We start from the raw sequence: 10385 nt of genomic DNA, 5'->3' as shown, positions 1-10385 counted from the left end.
TGGAAAATGTGCTTTTAACGGCGTGTTCTTGGTATACCGAGAAGACGTTCGGGGTACCGATCATGAATCTTTGTTTCAGGTTCAGTGTTATGTAGTCATCCATTGGTGTTGCCAGTTCTTGTTCTGCCTTTGGCCCTTCTTGGTATAGGAGCATCATGTAGAATGAGATCAGGCGTGGCTGCGCGGTGCCCACCTTGGCCCCGCGTGGAGGAATCCGACCCTTTTCTGGGGAAAGACGCCGCCGGAAGCCTCGGTATCTCTACTCAGCGTCTCCCAGGCTCAGCTGAAATGGACGGGCACCGCCGGGGCCAGGCTCGGCCAATGGGCCCCGTTTCCACAGGACACTTGCCAGAGTAACAACCGACATCAAGGTTTTGAAAAAAACGTGGCTGTGTCTGGCCTTGGTGGTGCGCACAGGCCACTAGACCCTCCCGGGGCCTGGCGGGGCTTGGTGGGTGGGACACGCAGCTGAGGCGGTGGGCTCGGGGGCGACAGGAGTCTGCTTGAGGGCCACCCCTCCTGGTTGAGGGGGCGGTGAGCCCAGGGAAGGAGCAGATTCTTGCAATATCAAGTATAAGCCTGTGGCAAAGAAATGTCTGTAAATACATTTTTAAAGGTGGATTTTGTTTAAAAAATCTGAATGAACAAGTCTGTTGGGTCATGCTGATGGGTGTCAGAACGGGGCTCCGCTCACACCCCAGGCCTTGTGACCTGCAGCTGCCAACATCCTGGCTCCTAGGAGTGAACCAGGAAGGCTCTGCCGCATGCTCAGGCAGGTGTCCACCGCCTCGGGGCAGCTTCTCCGGCCTCGCCGGGCCGGTGTTGTGCCGCCCCTTGTGGGTATGACCGGACACATCCTAAGATGTTGATTCTTACTGTGCTTTATAAAATAGAGTGTAGTTTACAGAAACAGGAACCTTTTTTTAAAAGTTAACTACATGCAAAACTGTAGGTGATAAATATGATGTATTTTTTTTCATCTCTTTTTGTTAACGATTTACAATAAAAATGATGCTGATCGGCATCCAGATTTTGCTAAACTTGGCCGTGGTGTCGGCTCCCTTTCTGGGAGGGAGGGGTGGGAGGACAGAGGGACAGGGACAGGCTGTTCTCCTCTGAGGCACCCGCAGTCCTGCCCCTGCTGACGAGAGAATGTTGGAGAGACTGCCCAGCCCCCGCCCAGATCCACGCTGTCTCCTGTTCTACATCCAGCTCTGCATCTGCCAGGGCCAAGTCTCCCCATTCCCCCGCTCCACCCACACACACACCGCTGGCCCGTGCTGGGAAGCAGGGACACACAGAGCAGGGCGCATGCAGCCCCATCACTGGGGACTTACCTATCTGGAGTGACATGAGGTTCCAGGCTCTCCCATTCTTCTGGGCCACACAGGGTGAAGGCACCACTCACTCAACCTAGGCATGGCAGGCAGGAGGGTGTGAGCAGGGACTTCCAGACCCTTTGGGGAGGGCAAAGGCAGCCCTCGAAGCACCTGAGCAGGGCCATCAAGGGACTGACAGTGAGCTGAGAAGGTGCTGTGAACCCAAGAGGGTGCAGGCCAAGTAGCACCATTTTCTTGGGAATACAGAGTATGGCCACAGACTGTGCCCTTGCCAGGTGCCCATGTACGCCTCTGCTATCCCTCCTGTCTGCCTCCAACTCCGCAGGACGCGCGCCTCTCTATATGGCCCCGCCCCTCGTCCACATGGCCCCGCCTCCTCTTCACGTGGCCCCGCCCCTCCTCCACATGGCCCCGCCTCCTTTCCACACGGCCCCGCGCCCTCTTCACGTGGCCCCGCCCCTCCTCCACAGGGCCCCGCCCCTCTTACGCAGGGCCACGGCCGTAGCCTCAGGCAGGTGTATTCAAACCACATTAACAAAAGGAGAGTCCTGTGTCCTCTGCACCGCAAGGTGCTGCGACCCAAGGACAAGTGTGAGGCCAAGCTCTCCTCGCTGGGTTTGGAAGCTCCTCCGCCGCTCATCACGGTGCTGGGCACGGGATCCGGGTACTGGACTAGAGCCTCCGGGGAACTGGCATTAGGCAAGGGCCTCACCTTTCAGAGGGAGGGGCTCAGCCTGAATTCTACCCAAGGCCTCCCAGCAGCCCCAAATTTCACTCCCAGGTGTACACCCAAAAGAAGTTAAGGCAAACTCCCACGAGGCCGTGCACGCCGTGTTCACAGCAGCACCATCTGCAGCAGCCAAGAGGTGGGGCCGGTCCCTCTGCCGACGTCCAGAAGAACCAAGTGTGGCCCACCCGCCCTGTGATGGTGATTTTATGCTCATCTTGGCTGAGCCATTTGACCACATGTGCCTGTCTCTGGCTGAGACTGACAATTGAATAGGTGGGCTGAACAAAGCAGGTGGCCTCCCGATGTGGGTGGGCCTCGACCATCAGTTGAAGACCTGACAGACCAAAATGCCTGAGCAGGAGGCAGCTCCATCTGGTTGACCGCCTGAGCTGGATGTCGGTCTTTCCTGCCTCTGGACTCAGACGGAAACATCACCCCTCCCGGGTCTCCTGCCTGGCAGCCACAGCTCTGGAGACATCCTCGTGTGGGCCAATCCGTTATCATAAACCTCTTCTCATGCTATATATACAGCCCATCCGTTCGGTTTCCCTGGAGAACCCAGACTAATACACATCCAATGGAATATTTTTCCGCCATGAAAAGGGACGGAGCTCTGACACCTACTACAGCTGGGCTGGACTCCAGGAACATGCTGAGTGAAGGCTGCCGACTCCTGGGGCCGCTTATGAGTATCGTGTCCATAAATGTCTAGTTTTGTGCTCTGCAAATTTTACCTTGACAAATTAATTTTGAAAAGAAAGAAAGAATGAACCATGTTTGACCTCCCAAGAAGTTCATTCAGGGTTTGGGGTTCCCACAGACTCAGCGGGCGGGTCCTCGGGGGACCCAGTGTTTCAAGGAGGACCTCTGTGCTCCCCAGAGTCATCGGAGTCCCCACAGAGGAGATGACGCCACCTCTGAGCCTGAAACGTCTCGTGTTCGCAGTGGGTGCCCTGGAAACCTGGCCCTTCCCGTGTCCCGGCAGATGAGGTCCCCATAGAGGGCCACCGGTGAGGGGAGTGCCATGGGGTACGCTCTGCTCTGCCCTCCCCTGCCGGCCCTTCAGTCCCTTCCTTGGGACTCAATCCTGATCTGTCCCCCAGGTTCCGAAGGGCTGGTGGAGGTCCCCAGGGCCCCAGAGGTGCACACTGTAGGGTGAAAGGGGGCCTGAGATCCACCCCTTTGTCCCGCCAGGGCCCAGATCTGCTCCCGCTGCCAGGTCTTCTCCCTCCGAGCTGCCCTCTCCATTGCTGGACCCTGAGTCAGCCTTCACCAGCCCCCGCCTGGCCACTGTGCACCTCCAAGGGGGGACACAGCCTCCACCCAGGGCTCAGCTTAGCCAAGATGCCCCTGAGCTGGAAGTCCACTGTGGGCTGAGCTGTGTCCCCCCAAATTTCGAATGTGGAAGCCCTCAGCCCCTAGGACCTCAGAATGTGACTGTATTTGGAGATGGGTCTTCAAAGAGGTGATTAAGGTAGAATGAGGTCACTAGGGTGGGCCCTGACCCTATAGGGCCCTGAGCCAATAGATGAGGATGCAGACACACAGAGGGACGATGACATGGGAACACAGTGTGAAGATGGCCATCTGCAGGCCCAGGGAGCGGCCTCGGCAGGAACCGGCCCTGCCCACACCTGGGCCTCAGACGTCCAGCCTCCGGGCTGTGAGAAAATTAATTTCTGTTAAGCCACCGGGTCTGTGGTGCTTTATGACTGCCCTAGCAGACTCACACAGGGTACCAGGTCACAGCTCTTGGGGGCCAAATGCATGTCCCAGAGGCCACATTCCCAGCAGCACCGGACATCTGCCCTGGCCCCTGTTCCCTCCTCAGGGTGCCACACCCTGGGGACTTGGAGGCTTGTATTTTTGATGTCAACACCAGAGGTGCCCGCCTGCCCTCCTGAGGCCTCCTTCCTTCATGCCCGCGTGATGGGACAGGGGACCATCCTCCAAGCCTCCAGGATGACTTACTGCGGCACCGCCAACAGAAAAGTAAAGCAGGCCACGTATGCAATGCGAAATATCTTAGTAGCCACATTAGAAAAGTAGAAAGAAACAGGTGAAATTTATTTTAATAATACATCTTAGTGAATCCAATATACAGTTTCCTCTTGGAGAACGTGGGGGTTGGGGGGTGCCAACCCCCAACAGTCAAATCCGTGTGTAATGTTTGTGTAATGTTTGACTTCCCCCAAATTTAACTACTAATAGCTACGGTCGACCAGAAGTCTTACTGGCAACATGGAGTCGGTTAACACATCATTTGTATGTTCTGTGTATCACAGTCTGATTTCTTACATTAAGGAAGCTTAAAAAAATGTTAAGAAAACCATGAGGAAGAGAAAATACATTTACAGTATTTACTGGAAAAAAATCATGTTTATGTGGCCCCGACGGTTCAAACCTGTGGTGTCCAAGGACCAGCTGTACCCAAAATATCGTCATCTCAACACAGTTAGCCACATATTTTACATTCCGTCTTTGAAATCCAGCATGTTTCAGGCTCACAGCACACCTCAGTTTGGACCTGCCGCAGGTCAGGTGCTCAGCCACCGCGTGTCGCTCCTGCCCACCACAGTGGATGGTGCAAATTTAGACCCTCAAGAGCGAGCCCCGGATGTGGCCGCCCCACACTGTGGACTCGGTGGGCACCAGCCGCCCCCGTGCCCTGGGGGGATCGTCAGGGAGACCGTGCTCGCTGGCTGGTGGAGCCCATTTCCACTCTGGCTCAGGAGCTTCCCAGCCCAGTGACAAATCGCCTGGGGGCAGCGCAATCCAGAAACCGCAGGCAGGAGGGGACAGGGCTCCTGGCACAGGCAGACTCTGCAGAGCTTGCTATGGCCACTTCCTGTGGGGAGCGCCCACAACACGGGTCTCTGGCATGATGCCCAGGGATTGCTCTGTAAAAGTATTTCAACCAGAAACCTACACCGTGTGGTTGCTTCATCCCGCCACCAACGGGGACCGGAAGTGCTGGGTCCAAAGCGTGTTCGGTGGGAGACAGAGGGGTTTGGGGCCCTGGTCAGGGGATCTTCACTGCAGGGCTTTAGAGGCCTCTGCAAGATCTAAGTGCCTGGGTCTTCAGAGAGCGCGCACCAAGTGTCCCTAACCAACCCCCCTGCAGTGAGGGAAGGAGGGCCAGCGGCCCACGGGCTGGGAAACGCTGTGCCTCTACCTTAAAGATATCGGGGCGGCCACCAGCTAGCCCCATGGTGCCTCCCACCCGAGGTCACGTCATGTTTGCGGCCTCAGGCAGGTGACTTGGTGTCTCTGAGCCTCAGTGTTCTCAGGGGTAGAGTGGGAACTGCTCCCAGCTGACCTCCTGGGCGTGTGGGGGCCCTATGAGGTCGCTGACACCGACTCTAAGCTCCTGGAGCGTCGAGCGCGGCACCCGGTCCCAGAAATGGCACAGCGCCATTGTCACCAGGACCCTAACATGGCGCCCTTGTCTGCCCCGCCCCCAGCGGACCTGCGTGGGCTCCCTCGAGCCAGGACGTAGCCCCATTCAGTGGGAGCTGTCACCGTGCCTGCTCGGGACCAGAATTCCAGGCTCAGAGAGGTGGCAGTGCTTCACACGATCCTGGACTTGAGGCCATTCCCGGACCTCGTGGCCCGGGATTATTGATAAACACTATCAATGTATGTTACCATCCTGTGATTATCATTAGATCCATGACTTTTCCTGCGAATCCACGTGTGTCTTTGATGACATGGCACAGCATTTTGTGGCGAGAGTGACCTCAGCCCGAGGCAAACCTTACGTTCTGCTACAGTCCTCGTCAGCTCCGTCATTTCATCTTAAAGACGAGCCCCAGGGAAGAGCGTGAGCTTCGGCGAAATTCCTTGTTCCCCACCAACCATTTGCTTATCTGTAAAAGGAAAGGAAGACAAGGACTCTGGCACGGAGTGACACTCGCCCTGGCCACACCTGGCTGAGGACCTCACGGTCGCCAGTGCCCCTAGTGGGTGCAGTGTGAAGCTGAATGTCATCCTTCTTATAAAGTAGCACTTGCCAGCCTGCAGAGCAGAAGCATTAAGTCACTGCACATGGAGCTTGAAAAATAAGCATCCTCTGTTATGCCATCTAGTCAACTCTGGGAGACTTTAATGGAGCACCTGATGTCTGCAGAGGATCCCTCCACCCTTTCTGGGGAGTCCAGAGATGATAGCCCCCACGGAGGGCACAGTCTGGGGGTGATGGGGGCAGCCAACAACCTTCCTCTGGCTGCATTGAGGCCAGATTCTGAATGAGCCTGGGTGTCCCTGATGCAAGCACCCCAGAGCCGCGGTCCTGTGAGGAGCCACCAGGAGGCAGTGTCTCGCCGGGCCCAGCCCTGCCACTTGGAGGCGGTGCTCTGTCTCCCCCTGCTGGCAGTATCCTGCCAGTGCTCCCTTGTGCAAGCAAATGAGGTCCCGGCCAGGACTCCCCCAAAACCTGGGTTTCCATGTGCACCTTTGCCAGTGCTCCCTTGTGCAAGCAAATGAGGTCCCGACTAGGACTCCCCCAAAACCAGATGAGTGCCTGGGTTTCCATGTGCACCTCACCTAACGCTCATGGCCACTTCCTGAGACGGTCTTATCATCCCATTTGAAAAATGAGGAAGCTGAGGCTTGCAGAGACAGACGACCTCCCCAAGTTCACCCATTTGAGCCAGGGCTGCATGACTCCTGAGTCCAAGTTCTCATAACCGTTTGAGGGGTCACCTCCCCTTGGAGGACTAGAGGGGCCTAGCAGGCCTACATCACTCATCCATCACCTTTCAGACATAGAAATGAGCTCAGGGAAGGACTTGCCAAGGTCACTGCCAAGAGTTAATGCCGCAGCCAGCCTGGCACTTGGCAACCTGCAGGTGTTGGAGCTCTGCCCAGCTCCGTCCAGGCCGTTTCCTCTTCCCAGTCCACAGCTCCCACTTCCAGCCTCCAAGTCCACTGGTACTTAGGACTCTTGCCTTCCTGTCCTGTTCCTTGGGCTGACGTGTGTGAGGTGCTGGGCTGGGCTGGGCTGGGAGCTGTGGATGCAGCTGGCAGCAAAAGGGAGAGTGCTGCCCTCGGGGGTCATCTGGGGTTTGGCTGTCCCCACCAGTGTGGCCCCAGCAGCCTCGCTGCTAGTTTAGAGTCCCCAAGGCCACCTTCCAGGCTCCGGCTCTCTATTAGCGCCTTGCCAGATCGCCTGGGGAGAGGAGGCTAAACTGATGCTGTTGATGTCGATGTCATTCCTGGACAGAAAGCCCCAGAACGCTTCCCTTGCTTTCAGAAATGAAGTGCGAATCCCCTCGCCTGGCCTGAGTGCGGGCCCACCAGCCACCACGCCGAGTCCGCTTCCCAGGTTTCCGTCCCTTGCCACTGCACGAGCTTCTGTTTGCTCGTGACACAGTGCTCCTCTCCATCGCTGCCCCTGCTGTGCCCCCAGCAGGTGGGGCCCAGGCCTTGCACTGGGCATTTGCAGCCACACGGGGTCCGTGCTCCCCAAGGGCAGAGGCTGGGCCTGTCTGTCCTACTGCCACAGCCACAGCCCCTGGCAGTGCCTGGCACGCAGCAGGGGCTCAGCCGCCGGGCCACCCGCAGCTTCCCCGGGGCTCGGCTCTCCGTGGCCGGGGCGGGTGCGGAGTCGGCGTCCTCCTCCGGCTTCTCCCTTAGTCCCTGCTGCTTATTCACAGCTTTAGACGCTTAGTACTTGGCTCAGTGGTTCAAAGAGAAAGTTCTCTGAGATGGCTAGGTGCCAGGCCCACTTCCAGATGGTGGACGTGAGGGATGGTGCTGTGCTCACGATGATGACGACGTGGCCGGTGGTGATGTCTGTCGAGCTTGGCCGCGTAAGCGCAAGGCTGGATATGCTGTGCTCCCGCAAGGCCCCCGGGGGCCTGGGACGGCTCTCACGGTGCTGGCCTCACAGCCCCGTCTGCACCTTCATGGAGGTGCCCCTCCCCCTGACACTTGGCTGAGATGCCCACCGCAGGTGCCCGCACCCTGACAGGGCCCCGATGCACAGAACATGGACGCACAGCCATCCCTGCCTCCAGACCTGCTTTCTCCCAGAGGACCTGACTGCCAGCCCCGCCTCTCCAACCATCTGGTCCTCAGGCCTTATGGCCTCCTCCGGAAAGCCCTCCCTGCCAGCTCGCACCACCTCTGAGGCCCTAACATGCTTTTGCCTGGCCCACTCAGCCAGCCCTCTCTCGCGGAGGCTGCCCTTTCCTCTCTCCAGGCCGAGCCCGGCAGGCCCCCCGCCCACGCCCCCAGCCTCTGCACCCAGGACTGAGGGTGCTTCCTGAGGTTAAGGAAGCTGACGAAGGGCACACAGCATCTAGGTGGCAGGGGCTGAGCGGAGTGCCCGGCATGGAGCAGGCCCGCCCCACGAACATCCACCAACCTCACTCCATGCAGTGACTTTACGCTCAGGGGGTGAAGGGCAGAGGTGAGAGGTGTAGGGCCCCCGAGACTGCAGCTCGAGGGCTGGTGGGCGGTCGGGAGAGTGCCGGCTCCACAGCTGAGGCGGCTACGAGCCCCGGGCTGGGATGCTGTGTGGGGCCCCTGACCCCTCCTCCCGCGACGCTCTCACCATCGAGACCCGCGCTGTCCGGTGGAAATGTGTCACCTACTGTGGAATGTTTTAAACTTCCTAGTAGCTGAAATTTAAAAAAGCAAACCGATGAAAGAAATCTTAAGAATGTATTTTATTTAAGTCAGTATGTCCAAAGGGTTATAACTACAACACATCATCGAAAGTTGAAGATACCGGCACTTCAGCCTCGGCACCCATCTGGGTTCAGACCAGCCCCGGCAAGCGCTGAGCGGCGGTCCCTTCGGACGGCACGGGCCAACGGGAGAGGCTGACCGTCAGAACCACGGAAAGGACGGAGGGTTCTCTGGCCTGGCCTCTGCCCATCTCCTCGCCAGGAATGCAGCCCGGTACCCGGTCTGCTCTGTGTCATGTGCTGATAACTCCATCCTGGAACTTTGCGTGGGGAGCTACGACTTTGCCCCCGGGAAAGAGGCTGATTCTAGGCCGCCTCGGGGGGCTCCGGGGAGGTGGTACCTTTCTATCGGCCAAGAGGAGAGAAGAGCCGACTCCACGGGCAAAGGGGAGGAAGCCTGCGAGTAACGACGGCAGTCCTGGCAGCACACCTCCCAGGCACAGGTCCCCGAGCGTTCTGCAGACAGTGACCCTACATCCCAGTTTGCCCCAGAAAGCTCCAGTTCATGGTTGTTGCCCCAGCATGTGATCAGCAGCGCCCCCTTTCAGCCCCAAATTGTCCACGTGCTCACTCCGCTTGAACCCCAACCCTGCTTGAACCCCAGGTTGACGAGAACCTGATGCACAGGGAGGTCAAGGAAGCTGACCAAGGCCACACAGCCTCTTGGTAGCAGGCGGGCCTCGAAGCGGAGGGTCTGTGACTCAGAGCCCTGGTCTCCACGACCCAGAGGCTGGACGGCTCAGCCGTGGGCCTGGGACTCGCTCTGTCACACCAGGCTACAGACCCTGAGAACCTGAGGTCTCCACTCAGGAGCTTGGCAAGAGGGCGCAGGGGACAGGAAGAAAGCCCGAGGTCCTTACGAGTCAACTAGCTGATCCTAGCTTTCCTTAAAGTCACACTGCCCGAGTCCACGCCATGCCACCCCTTTAAGAGCCCTGCCCCAGGGCCCAGAGGTCTCGCGCTCGACCAGGGTGGCTTGGTGTCTGCAGCTTATGGTCTCTCCAGGTTAGAGCCCACCAGGGCCACACACTGGACTCCTCAGGACACCGGCGGGCAAGTCTGGGCCCCAACTCCTGGGCTCTTTGAGAGCGACAAGGGGCCAGGCCTGAGCAGGGGGGAATCAGCGTTCTCACCCCCACATTCCTCGGTTTCAAGAGGGGAACCATGGTATCTCCCTGCGGAGTGGTTTGCTGGGACAAAGCCACGGCAGAGCACGGGGCCCACAGGACGATGTGGATCAAGGGCAGTGGGGCCCAGGGCTGAGAGCTACCACGTGTTCCTCAACGCTGTGTTGAAACAGGCTGGGAACGCCACTTCTGCCAGACAAATGTTAGCTTAGCAGAGCGGCCACGTCAGACGGGCTGAAGCTGTCCCAACGCCCACCCCCCCATCCCCCGGGCTCTGACAGCGTGGCTGCTCCCGCATCAGCGTCACAGCAAACAAATGCCGAACCACACTTTCCTTCTTCCCAGGCCTCTGGGGCCCGCCGGTGACCAGGTGCCCTCCCACCCCCGGTACGCACCTCGGCCACTGTGGGGCAAGCAGCAGCCGCCGCCACTGGGAGCTCAGTGGCCCCGCAAAGTCAGATGGGTGCGCTCGCCGCCCTTCCTGCTCTCTGGA

The sequence above is a fragment of the Pteropus alecto genome, unplaced genomic scaffold (assembly GCF_000325575.1).
Source record: "Pteropus alecto unplaced genomic scaffold, ASM32557v1 scaffold67, whole genome shotgun sequence".
NCBI lineage: Eukaryota > Metazoa > Chordata > Mammalia > Chiroptera > Pteropodidae > Pteropus > Pteropus alecto.
The sequence above is the reverse complement of the archived record's forward strand: the minus strand, read 5'-3'. Positions refer to the sequence as shown.